This window comes from Hyperolius riggenbachi, chromosome 12, assembly GCF_040937935.1.
Source record: "Hyperolius riggenbachi isolate aHypRig1 chromosome 12, aHypRig1.pri, whole genome shotgun sequence".
Classification (NCBI taxonomy): Eukaryota; Metazoa; Chordata; class Amphibia; order Anura; family Hyperoliidae; genus Hyperolius; species Hyperolius riggenbachi.
In genome coordinates this window covers 172,660,775-172,676,147 of record NC_090657.1, presented here as the reverse complement: position 1 = coordinate 172,676,147, position 15,373 = coordinate 172,660,775, and positions in this window count along the sequence as shown.

Genomic DNA, 15,373 nt, shown 5'->3' with positions numbered 1-15,373 from the left:
TGCGGGGAAAGCTAGCATGATCCGTGGTGTGGGTTCGGTATGCAACCTGGGGCTGAATACAGTTACAGAAACTGCGCAGAATGGAAGGGAGGGCGCGGATGGCGTACTCCATATAACAAGAATACACACAGGTATTGATCTTTATTTCCGTTTTTCCCCCACGTAAGTCCTTCAACGATTACCTCAATTCAGAAAGAGGTTATCATTACCAGCACAGCACCAATGAAGAGCTATTACATCGGTCCTGTGGCCCTGATGCTCTGCATTCCCTATTGCAACATCACTGTCTTTAAGAAATAAAGCCAATTTTATGCTGCTATTTGTCAATATGTCAATCCTTGTTATACCAGTCTGTATGCACATATACACATATGTATAGTCTGTATGCATGTTGGATTACTATGGCTCTGTACAAATTAACAAGCTGACACATCATTGCATTCCAGCGGTTCTGGAGGTGTGTTTAGCTTCTAAGGGTAACAATCGTTAATATGCATATATTCAGCAGTGATGCACTGGGAGACATTTCAAGCTCACTCCAACCTGAATTATTGCAAATTCTTTCTGTTTCAAAGGACTTACGAGGCCAAAATCCCTAAAAAAGTCAAGTACCTGCATGATGTTTAAATGCACGGAGGACGCCGTCCGCGCCCTCCGTGCAGTTCCGCACGTGAAATCGCCCCCCGTGCCGATCGCGACCCCACAGGCCGGGTCGGGCTCTCCTGCCACTCCTAATATGGCCGCCGGAGTTGGCCGCGTGTGCGGCTGCACAGCTCTAGGGCCAATCCCCCGAACCACGCACTGTAGCGTGGATCGGAGGGGGAGGCCCTAGAGCTGCGCAGCCGCACTCACGGCAATGCAGACTGTGCAGCCGCGGCCAGTTCCGGTGGCCATGTTAGGAATGGCAGGAGAGCCCGACCCGGCCTGTGGGGTCGCAATTGGCATGGGGGGGGGCGATTTCACGAAGGGGACCCGGTGTAACTGCACGGAGGGCGCGGACGGCGTCCTCCATGCATTTAAACATCATGCAGGTACTTGACTTTTTTTAGTGATTTTGCCTCGTAAGTCCTTTAAAGAGAACCCGAGATGGGATTTAATTATGCTAGTGGGGCACAGAGGCTGGTTGTGCACACTAACACCAGCCTCTGTTGCCCCATAGTGTGCCTCCAAGACCCCCCTGTGCGCTGCTATACCCCCCGCAGTGCTAGCGACACACAGCGTGTCGCCAGCACAATGTTTACCTATGCGGCGTCAGTCAGCGCCGCTCCCTCGCCTCCTCCATATCGGCGCTACCCGCCCGCGTCCCTTCCCTCCCGCTGATTGGAGGGAAGTGACGTGGGCCGGTAGCGCCGATACGGAGGAGGCAGGGGAGCGGCGCTAACAGACAGGCAGAGGTAAACATTGTGCTGGCGACACGCTGCGTGTCGCTAGCACTGCGGGGGGTATAGCAGCGCACAGGGGAGTCTTGGAGGCACACCATGGGGAAACAGAGGCTGGTGTTAGTGTGCACAACCAGCCTCTGTGCCCCACTAGCAAAATTAAATCCCACCTCGGGTTCTCTTTAAGAAAGCAAACTTTTGTTTTTGTTATACCAAATAAAGCCAAATCATGGCTGAGGAAAGTTGTAGTACCACTTATTGCCTTTAGGTGGCAGTGCAGGCTAATTGTTTGCTAGGTGGGGTAAGTTCAAAAGAAATTAGTCTTCATGGATGCAGATGTGATCAGCTGAGCACAGATCAATGTCTGTCAGGAAAACGTGAGATGGATGAGGAGCCTGCCATTTTCATGCCCTTGAAAAAAAGTGTACTTTAACCACTTCACCACTGGGTTTTTTTTACCCTTGTTTACCCTTGTTTTTTACCCTTGTGGACTAGAGCAATTTTCACCTTTCAGCCCTCCTCCATATCATTCCCCAATAACTTTCTCACTACTCATCACAAAGAATTTATCTATACCTTGTTTTTTCGCCACCAATTAGGCTTTCTTTGGGTGGTATGTTGGTTTGCTAAGAATTATTTTATTTTAGATGCATTTTAATGGAAATTATAAGAAAAAAATGGAAAAATGCATTATTTCTCAGTTTTCAGCCATGATGGTTTTAAAATTTTCAGTCATGATGGTGTATGCTACTGTGATTAAAACCAGGGCTGTGGGGTTTGGAGTTGGAGTCAAGGAGTTGGAGCAATTTTGGGTACCTGAAGTCTGAGTTGAAGTCGGTGGATTAAGGAGTCGGAGTTTGGAATCGGAGTCGGGTGATTTTTGTACCAAATCCACAGCCCTGTTAAAGGGAACCTAAACTGAGAAGGATATGGATTTTTCCATTTAAAATAATACCAGTTGCCTAACTCTCCTACTGATCCTTTGTCTCTAATACTTTCAGCCACAGCCCCTCAACAAGCATGCAGATCAGGTTCTCTGACTGATGTCAGACTGGATTAGCTGCATGCTTGTTTCAGGTGTGTGATTCAGCCACTGCTGCAGCCAAAGAGATCAGCAGCACAGCCAGGCAACTGGTGGTATTGTTTAAAAAGAAACATCCTTATCCCTCTCAGTTTAGGTTCCCTTTAAGTATTAGACTAAGGAGTCAGAGTCGAGGAGTCAGAGTCTGAACCATTTTGGGTACCTGGAGACTGAGTCAGTGGTTTCATAGACTGAGGAGTCGGAGTTGGAGTCGGATGAATTTTGTACTGACTCCACAGCCCTGATTAAATACCGCCTATTTTATTTGCCCAGTTGTCCAAATTTTTACATTTAAAATATTTCCCTAGTACAATGTATGGCGATAGTATTTTCTTTGGAAATAAAGATGTATTTGTAACGATTGCGGAATCGTCTCCGTGGTCAGCGCACCAGACGTGCGCTGACGCGGCGGATTTCCTCCACAAGCGTATAATTGAGGACACCCAGGCTAGGTGCTATGCACCTGCAGAGGGAAATTCCTATCGGCAGGTGGAGCTGTGGAGTGCAGAGGAACAGCTCCTCTGCCCTACCACACACGCCAGAACGGAATTGTACGAAGGGAAGAAACACAATCGCAAGAGAAGCGATTGAGAGTGAGCACAGAGACAGATTGTGTGTGTGCATAAAACTAGTCGCCAACCCGCGACTGTGCACACACCACAGCAGATAAGAAGCAGGAACGTGATCGCGAGAGGTGCGATCGCCAGACGTGACACAAGGCTACAGCAAGGCGGAGCACGAGAGTAGCAAAGGCACAGCAAATTATACAATGAGGAGATACGGAAAATAACAAACACTAGCTAACCGCGAACACCGCACTCATTCGCAACAGTGCACGCGGTTATGCGCGGTCTCCACGTGATAAGCACAATAGAGACAAGCACGCCTAACTAACCATCGACAGACAAACATGAAACAGAGGACGCAAACGCTTGCTTAACGGTTACCTCACCGAGCCTCCAGCAAGCGGTCGTAGCAGACAAGACAGACACACGAAAACAGGGACAAGCGAGAGATAGGATCCACAGCACTAGCGAGAAGCGAGTGCGATCCAGGTACAGAGTAGCAGAACAGAAGGATCCACAGCACTAGCGAAAAGTGGCCAGCGCGATCCCAGGAGACAGAACAGAAGGATCCACAGCGCTAGCGAAAAGTGGCTAGCGCGATCCCAGGAGACAGAACAGAAGGATCCACAGCGCTAGTGAAAAGTGGCTAGCGCGATCCCAGGAGACAGAACAGAAGAGATAGCTGGTAGCAACCGCTGCACCAGCTATACTCCAAGAACAGGGATCAGAACCATTTCCTGTCGACCACCGCTGGGACAGGACAACAGCAACAGAACAAACAAACAGATAAACAATCCTAACTGCACTTAAGGAATCTGCCTAGCACAGTTTCCAGGAATTACTCTAAGCTGATCTTCAAACCAAGAGCATGGCTGACACTCTCTAGGAGTGTGTACTACAAACCCTGAAGGAATGACCAGCAAAGGACTGTGGGTAATCCCAACCTTTATACTGCCAGTCATCACAAGAGGCAGGTAGGGGATTTGCATAACGAATGTATGCAAATTCCTCAGCAGCAAACTGCAATACAGACAAAAAGTCTCTCTTAAAGAGACCTGCAGAATGAACAGTGGTCAAAAAGCTGCCTGTTTACACAGGCAGCTGAGCAGATTCTCACAGTACCCCCCCTTCTAGGGTCGAATTCCAGACGACCCTCAAAAGTGATATCTTCAAACAACTCTAACAGAAGACTCATGAAGGTTGGGACAGCCCAACAAGGTCCAATTCCAGAGTCAGTCCACCCGAAACCGACCTCATCAGAGACAGAAGCCACCGAAACAACGAAACATGCCCATCAGCACTACAAGTCTCAGCGTAACACCCATCAGGACTGTGGATCCCAGAGAAGAAGCCATCGACACCCTCCAGACAATACCCACCACCTTCCAAGGAGCGTCCGAAAATACCAAATCTGCCACAAAACCTGTTCGAAGTGTCTCTTTCAAAACAAAAGCCGCTGTTGTTCGTATTCAGGGTACCAAGCAAAACTTCTCTCGGAATCTCCCAGAACGCCTTGAAGCTCCGCAGAGATTCCAAGAAGCCAGAACGCTCACCAGGCTCACATGGAGAGCTACCAAGCACCCCCATGGAACCTATGACAGTTCCAGATTCAGAATTAGCAGGACACCCATCAAGATCAGGACTTTCAGGGACCACTTCTGGGCATGCAAGCAGGCAGGCTAAATCAGAACATGTCTCCACCGAGGAAGCATCTGAGTACGCTGGTAACCGAGGCACACTTGGGCTTTCTGGGTCACAGAGCACACTGGGGTACACCAGCACAGGAGAAACCTCAGGACATGTTGGGGAACTGCCAACCTCAGAGTCCGGCACGACAAGACCAAAACCAGTACCGGGCAGAGAATCATCATGAGTGGAGGTCACAGGCACTGGACTTTCAAAAGAAGACTAAAATACAAATTCAGAAATTTCTGTGACAATAATATCATCATTGACTACATATGAGTGAAGCTCCATCAGAGCTGAAAAGGTAGCCAGCAAGGCAGCAATGCCTAAACAAGCCTCTAGGGACACTGCAGGAGATATTGTACAAGGCAATATTGACTCATCCAGAGTACTGGGTGGAGAGTCAATACTTTCTTCAGAATCAGACTCGCAAATGTCAATGCGAGTGGACATAATGTCTTTATTCATGATACAGGGCAGACTCCGAGACATCTTCTCTGGACAGAGCAAAGGTGATTCAGTATCAGGTTCGCAAACCCAAGGCGCTGTCTCACTCCTGGACTCGGCTAACGATGTCAAATCCGAGGAGTCAGAACGCAAAATTTGCGAATCCAAGATCGCAGTCGATTGCGAAAGTGGACATTTCGAAGACAGGGATTCAGAGGTCTCCAGGCTGGATTGCTGGATCTCAGAAACGCCAGCTGACAATGTGCTTTTACAAACATCAACTGAATGAAGTACACGTTGTTCATTCAGAATCATTTTCCACATACAAATCAGCGGACTCACAAAGTCAAATTCACACCCCTTTCCTTTTCTTAAGGCAGAAGCAGAACTTATACATGCTCTCAAGACAGACTCACTTCTGGCAATGTAGTACTCACAAAACGACTTTGAATCGTTCTCCAATTCGTACACCAGCGATTCGAGCTGCTTTTTTCTGGAACGGGGGCTCCCATTCACACCTGACTAGATCTGAGCATACATACTGAACAATATTAGAAGAAGGAGTTGTGACAACAACATGAGAAACTTTATTAATCACATTACCCTTACTCTTTAGGCAGGGAACACACTTGACTGTTTTCGTGCGCGTTTTTTGCACAGAAAAACTGAGAGCTCATGTTAATCAATGTGCTAGTGCACACTTACTGTGTTGTTCGCGCGCAGAAAAAAAACTGACATTCTGCATCCTGATTCTGCACATTTTGGCAGTTTTCTGTATCAATTACATCAGCTGCTGTGAAAAAACGCACGCGTTTTCCTGCATGGAAACACACTTAGTGTGCAGAAAAAGTATGCAGAAAAACGCGCGCGGAAAACTGAAAGTCAAGTGTGTTCCCTGCCTGAAGCTGCATGGTTTGGGAATTTTCCTCATAGCAAGATCATAGATGGAGGATCTTAAAGTAGTACTGGGAGAAGAAGATCTGTTTTTACAAGACAAGAGATCCCACATATCATTGACAAAACTGACACACCCACGCCGATCACAATCGGCAGGAACATCTGAGAAACAGGCATCAGATCGCACAGATTCAACCTCCAAACAAACAGAAGAAACTTCATCAGAATTCACACAGGTGTCCACAAACGAGGCACACTCATTCATCTCAGGTCGCACAGTGCTTAAACCCGGTATCGAGATAATCCCCATATGGGTGGGGATCAGGGATGAGCACCGATTTTTTAACTGCTTTTATATAGTGTGCGATACTACCTATAATAGGATCCACATACGCTTTTGTCTCAGGCAATGACATCTGAATCAAATCAAAGGTTCCCTCTGCCCAGGGAATTTTGGTTTGGCTGGTCATTCTGTAACGATTGCGGAATCGTCTCCATGGTCAGCGCACCAGACGTGCGCTGACGCGGCGGATTTCCTCCACAAGCGTAAAATTGAGGACACCCAGGCTAGGTGCTATGCACCTGCAGAGGGAAATTCCTATCGGCAGGTGGAGCTGTGGAGTGCAGAGGAACAGCTCCTCTGCCCTACCACACACGCCAGACAGGAATTGTACGAAGGGAAGAAACGCAATCGCAAGAGAAGCGATTGAGAGTGAGCACAGAGACAGATTGTGCGTGTGTGCATAAAACTAGTCGCCAACCCGCGACTGTGCACACACCACAGCAGATAAGAAGCAGGAACGCGATCGTGAGAGGTGCGATCGCCAGACGTGACACAAGGCTACAGCAAGGCGGAGCACGAGAGTAGCAAAGGCACAGCAAATCATACAATGAGGAGATACGGAAAATAACAAACGCTAGCTAACCGTGAACACCGCACTCATTCACAACAGTGCACGCGGTTATGCGCGGTCTCCACGTGATAAGCACAATAGAGACAAGCACGCCTAACTAACCATCGACAGACAAACATGAAACAGAGGACGCGAACGCTTGCTTCACGGTTACCTCACCGAGCCTCCAGCAAGCGGTCGTAGCAGACAAGACAGACACACAAAAACAGGGACAAGCGAGAGATAGGATCCACAGCACTAGCGAGAAGCGAGTGCGATCCAGGTACAGAGTAGCAGAAGAGAAGGATCCACAGCAATAGCGAAAAGTGGCCAGCGCGATCCCAGGAGACAGAACAGAAGGATCCACAGCGCCAGCGAAAAGTGGCTAGCGCGATCCCAGGAGACAGAACAGAAGGATCCACAGCGCTAGCGAAAAGTGGCTAGCGCGATCCCAGGAGACAGAACAGAAGGATCCACAGCGCTAGCGAAAAGTGGCTAGCGCGATCCCAGGAGACAGAACAGAAGAGATAGCTGGTAGCAACCGCTGCACCAGCTATACTCCAAGAACAGAGATCAGAACCATTTCCTGTCGACCACCGCTGGGACAGGACAACAGCAACAGAACAAACAAACAGATAAACAATCCTAACTGCACTTAAGGAATCTGCCTAGCACAGTTTCCAGGAATTACTCTAAGCCACATGTGTCAAACTCCAGGCCTGGAGGGCCAGATCCATGCCAGTGTTTAGGATGGACTGAGAAAGAAAGGAATGTGTTCTACCTGATGGACCACACCTTTCCTGATTCAGACTCATCAAGTAATTTGAGTTGTATCAAAAATATGTGAGGATCTCGGCACTCGTAGGACCGGTTTGACATACCTGCTCTAAGCTGATCTTCAAACCAAGAGCATGGCTGACACTCTCTAGGAGTGTGTACTACAAACCCTGAAGGAATGACCAGCAAAGGACTGTGGGTAATCCCAACCTTTATACTGCCAGTCATCACAGGAGGCAGGTAGGGGATTTGCATAACGAATGTATGCAAATTCCTCAGCAGCAAACTGCAATACAGACAAAAAGTCTCTCTTAGGGCCCTTTTCCACCTGCAATCGCTAGCGTTCATGCTGAACGCTAGCGATTGCTGAATCGCAAAACCGGCGATTCCCCCGACGTTTGCGGCCGCAATTTTGCTATGCTATGCACTGCATAGCAAAATCGCAGCAATTATCGCTCCGCCGCGCGTTCGCGTTCCCGACAAAAGCGAATCGCGGTAGTGGAAATGACCTACCGCGATTCCTATGTTAAAAAGCAAACCGTAGCGATTGTAAAATCGCTAGCGGTTTGCGGTTTTGCGATTCAGCCAGCGCAAACGCGCTGGTGGAAAAGGGCCCTTAAAGAGACCTGCAGAATGCAGACCTGAACAGTGGTCAAAAAGCTGCCTGTTTACACAGGCAGCTGAGCAGATTCTCACAGTATTTTTTCCGTTTTGTGTCCATCACTAATTACAATCCCCTATTTGCAAAAGAACAGTAATATACCCTTATGACATACATATTAACAAAGTTTAGTCCGTAAGGTAACGATTTATGTATTTTTTTAAATGTATTTTTTTTATATTTGCAAATGTTTTATTTTGGTAACTATGAGAGAGTGGTAATTTAAGGGGTTAATTTTAATGGTATATGTAAGTATTTTTATTTAGGTATAATTTTACTATTTGGCCACAAGATGTCCCCCTCCCACGTTATCTTCCTGTGAGTACTGTTAGTACGCTAACAGGAAGCAACACTTGTATGTGTTACTTTATTTTATCGATGGCATCTCATGTATCCCGGGTGCTTAGATCGGCAAACACAGATAATGGTTAATATTAAGATCTTTTATTTACCATATGATTGTTTTTTTTATTACATATTATTTTTTCATAAAAACATCATATCAGAATCAGAATCAATTTATTTTCGCCAAGTAAGTTTGCACCTACAAGCAGGGCCGTTTCTAGCCCCGTTCAGCCGGTTCTGCTGAACGGGGCGCCTATGAAAGACAAATTGGGGGGGGCGCCAGGCAGAAGGAAAGGATGTGATGTCACAGCTGGCTGCTCCTAGGAGCCGGTGCAGCGAGAGGCAGGAGGGGCTGTGCCGCTGTGCGCACCAGCCCGAATCGATCACCGGCTTCCTAGCTAGCTTACTAGCTAGATCCTTCTGGGCGGCGAGTGCTCCTGCATGTTGACGTCACCGTCACGTGACAGGAGCGGCCGCGCTATTCCATCCTGTCACGGACGTTTTCTGTTTTTCAGCATTGTGTGGCGGAGGTGGAGTCTTTTTGGCCAGTGCCACTCGGGCTCCTCGCTGCCACTGCTGTGCCTGCTAGTAGTGTGTGCCCAGCCCAGCCAGCCTTGCCCTTGCTGCCGGCCTGCCGCTGCCTGCCCGCTAGCACCTCCGGACCCCCACCGATCCTTCCAGACTCCAGTTGCACCTGGCCTGCCATGATGATGGACAACATGGTAAGTAGGCAGGCAGTCTATGTACTGCACTGCCAGTGCCAGGCTCTCTCTTTCTGACGAGGGGGGGGGGCGCTCTTTTTACCCTGGGCTAAAGTTAGATGGTCGACTCTGACAGACTGGCTACACAATATGGGCACATATACACCTGGCTACATAAGTCTGTCTGGGCACATATACACCTGGCTACATAAGTCTGTCTGGGCACATATACACCTGGCTACATAAGTCTGTCTGGGCACATATAAACCTGGCTACATAAGTCTGTCTGGGCACATATACACCTGGCTACATAAGTCTGGGCACATATACACCTGGCTACATATACTTGTCACATATACACCTGGCTACATATACTTGTCACATATACACCTGGCTACATATACTTGGCACATATACCCCTGGCTACATATACTTGGCACATATACCCCTGGCTACATATACTGGCACATATACCCCTGGCTACATATACTGGGAACATATACCCCTGGCTACATATACTTGGCACATATACCTCTGGCTACATATACTAGGCAACTATACCTCTGGCTACATATACTGGGGACATACCCCTGGCTACATATACTGGGCACATATACCCCTGGCTACATATACTGGGGACATACCCCTGGCTACATATACTGGGCACATATACCCCTGGCTACATATACTAGGCAACTATACCTCTGGCTACATATACTGGGGACTACTATACTCATGGCTACTTATACTGGGGACACCTATAGACCTGGCTACCTGGGGGTACCTATTTTGGGGGAACTGCTGTCAGATTATCTGCATGTTTGTGGAACCGCTGTTATGTATTTTGGGGAACAGCTGCCAGATTATGTGTATGTTAGGGGAACGGCTGCTGCCAGATTACGTGTATTTTGGGGAACTGCTGCCAGATTGTGTATGTTTGGGGGACCACTACTGCCAGATTATATGTCCTTTGGGTGTTACATGTATTTTGGGTGATCCGCTGCCAGGTTTCGCGTATTTTGGGGAACTGCTTCCAAATTATGTGTATGTTGGTGGAACTGCTGCTGCCACATTGTCTATTTTGGGGGAACCACTTCCATATTATCTGTATTTTGGAGGAACTTCTACCAGATTATGTGTCTTTTTGGTGAAATACTGTCAGATTACATCTATTTTTGGGGGATACACTACGGCAGAGCTCAAACTTCCTCGGCAGACCTTTTACATCACTGCTAAGGTCATGTATATTTGGCCCCACCCATGACCACGCCCACGGGGTGCTTGACCACGCCCATTTTTATTTTTGGGGGATACACTACGGCAGAGCTCAAACTTCCTCGGCAGACCTTTTACATCACTGCTAAGGTCATGTATATTTGGCCCCACCCATGACCACGCCCACGGGGTGCTTGACCACGCCCATTTCCGGGTGAGTCCACTCACTTCTTTTCCCAGGACTAGACCCCTGTGGCTGCTGCACAGATAGCTAGCAGCAGAGTACCGCGGTCAGGCACTCGCCTTATCTCCCTGCATTGCAGCATTTGCAATCTTGCAAATGCTGCACCAGTTTAGCCCTGCTGCTTTGGTGCCCTAGCTCCTGTGCAGCCCTAGGCCATGGCCTAGGCGGCCTTGGCCTAAATCCGGCCCTGGATATGGAGGTTGACATTTATTTCCTATTAAACAATGCACATTGCCCAGCTGTCCTGCTGATCCTCTGCCCTTAATACTTTTAGCCATAGACCCTGAACAAGCATGCAGCAGAACAGATGCTCTGACTAAAGCCTGACTGGATTAGTTTCATGCTTGTTTCAAGCGTGTGAGTCAGACACTACCGATGCATGAGCAGGACGCCAGGCAACCGGTATTGTTTAAAAGGAAATAAATATGGCAGCCTCCATATCCCTCCCACTTAAGGTGTCCTTTTAGAGTTTATTAAATCAGGCCTTTATTTATAGGCAGGAAGAGTATAGGAAGAATGAACAAAGAGAAGGGAGGGAGATATACAGAGGTGAAGAGGGAGGGCCCATAAAACACAGCTCGCAGGTTGACATTCTATCCGTGACCCGGAGAGACACAGCGGCGTAGCGCACGCCAGAACAGATGAGCTGAACCAAAATAAGCATTACGCTTCGCCGCAGCATCTGTCAGAACTACTGATCCTCCCTCCAGTCTGAACGAACGCACGTCCAACCCTCCAGGACAAATAGCCTCTCAAAGCCGGGCAATGCGAAATACGAGATTCAGCCGATCGCAATCCCTGCGCCGCGACGTTGAGGCTATCATCAGAACACATTGTATCTCCGCATAATCTTCCTGCAGTCATCAATCATCCTGCCACAAACTCCCAACATCTTCCCGCCGCTAACAGCTCACATCTTTACACATCCAAAAACACACACGTCTAAAGTGTACTCATTTATTGGCTGATTACTCCTGGGCGTGGCTCCTGTGGGAACTGACCCTTTTTCCACTACCCTGCGATTTGTAATTTGATTCTGATCGCAAATCGCAAGGTACATTAAACTAATGGAAACTGCAGCAACAATTTCCATTAGTGCGATCCGATTGCGATGCGATTTTGGTCAAAGCGCAATCGTCATCCTGCCGCATTTTGTATGCGATTGAGCTGTACTATAATGAGTATAGTAGCTCAATTGCAATTGCATGGTGGAAATTGAAACGCGATTGCGATCGCAATCGCATTTCATAGTGGAAAAGGGCCTTAACCTGCTGAGCGGTCTGGACGAGCTCAGCTCGTCCAACACCGCCAGAGGCTGCCGCTCAGGCCCTGCTGGGCCGATTTTGATGAAATAAAAAGCAGCACACGCAGCCGGCACTTTGCCAGCCGCGTGTGCTGCCTGATCGCCGCCACTCTGCGGCGATCCGCCGCGAGCAGCGGCGAAAGAGGGTCCCCCCAGCCGCCTGAGCCCAGCGTAGCCGGAACAAAAAGTTCCGGCCAGCGCTAAGGGCTGGATCGGAGGCGGCTGACGTCAGGACGTCGGCTGACGTCGATGACGTCACTCCGCTCGTCGCTATGGCGACGATGTAAGCAAAACAAGGAAGGCCGCTCATTGCGGCCTTCCTTGTTTATTCTGGGCGCCGGAGGCGATCGGAAGATCGCCTCCGGAGCGCCCTCTAGTGCAGTGGTTCCCAACCTTTTCCGGCCCGGGGAACACTGTCTGACCAAATTTTTCTCCGGGGAACGGGGGGGGGGGGGGGGGGGGATTGGGGGTCGGGGATGCGACCCCCGGTTGTTTGCGCGACCTAGTGGACAGTGCCGTTCGCAGCAGGCTATGGGGGGGGGGCTGGGGTGCGGCTGCATAGCTAGCATAGTTGCCCCAGTGTAGGGAGTTTAGTTGCCTCAGTATAGCTAGTATAGTGCCCCAGTATAGTGCCCCAGTATAGCCAGTATAGTGCCCCAGTATAGCCAGAATAGTGCCCCAGTATAGCTAGTATAGTGCCCCAGTATAGCCAGCATAGTGCCCCAGTATAGCCCCCCAGTATAGCTAGTATAGTGCCCCAGTATAGTGCCACATTATAGCCCCCCAGTATAGCCAGTATAGTGCCCCAGTAAAGCTAGTATAGTGCCCCAGTATAGCTAGTAGAGTGACCCAGTATAGCTAGTATAGTGCCCCAGTATAGCCAGTATAGTGCCCCAGTATAGCCCCCCAGTATAGCTAGTATAGTGCCCCAGTATAGTGCCCCAGAATAGTGCCCCAGTATAGTGCCCCAGAATAGTGCCCCAGTATAGCTAGTATAGTGCCCCAGTATAGCCCCCCAGTATAGCCAGTATAGTGCCCCAGTATAGCCAGAATAGTGCCCCAGTATAGCTAGTATAGTGCCCCAGAATAGTGCCCGCCGCTGTTATTACCTTAACAGCTGCCGCTCTCCCCTCTCCGGCGCATGTGTTTATTCTAGCAGCGTATCTCCGGCTGCTCTGTGTGATGCGGAAGGAGGGCAGCGGCTTCCTGTAACGGCGATATGTATCGCCGTTACTATGGTAACCGAGCCCTGCCTCCTTCCGCATCACACAGAGCAGCCGGAGATACGCTGCTAGAATAAACACATGCGCCGCAGAGGGGAGAGCGGCCGCTGCTAAGGTAATAACAGCGGCGGCCGTGGGGACGGGCGGGAGGGGGAGAAGAGGACGGCACACCAGGCAACGTTCCGCGGCACACTAGTGTGCCGCGGAACACTGGTTGAAAAACACTGCTCTAGTGGGCTTTCATGCAGCCAACTTTCAGTTGGCTGCATGAAATAGTTTTTTTTTATTTAAAAAAAACCCTCCCGCAGCCACCCTGGCGATTTAATCAGAACGCCAGGGTGGTTAAAGGAAACCAGAGCTCAGGACAAGAAAAATATTTTTACATACCTGGGGCTTCCTCAAGCCCCATCCGTTCGCTCCCAGGCCTCCGTCCTCAGTCTTCTGAAGCTCCAATACCGGGTCCCCGCACTTCCATCGGTCGGAGCCAGTCTAACGTAGGGGAAGTGCGGCCTCCACGTATCTTTCCAGCAGCTACTGAAGAGATACGGAAAGAGTGCACTTCTCCTGCGTAGACTGGCTCCTACTGACGGAAGTGCAGGGACCCGGTATCGGAGCTGCAGACATCGGAGGACAGCGGCGTGGGAGCAATCCGAGCGGATGGGGTTGTAGGAAGCCCCAGGTATGTATAAATCTTTTTATTGTCTTGAGCTCTGGTACACTTTAACTTAAAACTTGAGATGAATAATACAAAAAAAAACCATACCTGGGGCTTCCTCCAGCCCACTTCGGTCTGATAGACCCCACGCAGTCCTCTTCTGCAGGCATGGGCTAAAATTCGGCTTCGGGTGATCCGGATAGTTACTATCCGGATTTCACCCAGTAATGCTATGCGGGCTGGGTGGGGGGTCAAGCCTCCCACGATGCGGTCCACGCGGCGTCACGTTACTACAATCACGTCCTCCTTCAGCCCGGAAGGAGGAAGTGTTTGTAATCACGTGATGGCAGATTGGACCGCATCGTGAGAGGCGCCGAGAGACGAGCGAAGAAGACGTCAGAGAGGTAAGCTTGACCCCCACCCCCCGCCCAGCATTACTGGGTGAAATCCGTATTGTAACTATCCGGATCACCCGAAGCCGAATTTGAACCCATGCCTGCTCTTCTGCCTCTTGGGTCCTCAGCTATGGCTAGCGGTAGCTAACAGAGGATCCAGGAGGCAGAAGAGGACAGAGTGGGAGCGATCAGGCTGAAGGGGGCTGGAGGAAGCCCCAGGTATGTATGAATTTTTTTTTATTCATCTCAGGTACACTTATAAGGAATAAAATGGGTTATTTTTTTACATCCTTAAAGGAATACTTAAGCCTTCAATTAAAAAAAAAAATCACTTTTACTCACCTGGGGCTTCTACAGTGGGATGCGAAAGTTTGGGCAACCTTGTTAATCATGATTTTCCTGTATAAATCATTGGTTGTTATGATACAAAATGTCAGTTAAAGCCAGTGGATACCGTTTTAAAAATAAAAAAGTCAGATACTCACCTAAGGAGAGGGAAGGCTCGGTCCTAATGAGCCTTCCCGCTCCTCTCCCGGTGCCCTCTGTGCTGCGCTGGCTCCCCCTTTCGCGTCCCCCGCCGCAGGGACTTCGGAGGTCTTCGGGAGCACTCGGGCTTCCGAAGACGGGCTGCTCCGTACTACGCACGCGCGAGTGCGTCATAGAGGGCGCTCGCGCATGCGTAGTATGGAGTGGCCCGTCTTCGGGAGCCCGAGTGCTCCCGAAGGCTTCCGAAAGCTCCCTTCGGCATGCGGAAGTGGCAGTATTTGACCGAACTGGTCGAATACTGCCACGGGGGATCCTGCGCGGGAACGGGCACCGGGAGAGGAGCGGGAAGGCTCATTAGGACCGAGCCTTCCCTCTCCTTAGGTGAGTATCTGACTTTTTTTTTTTTTAACGGTAAACAT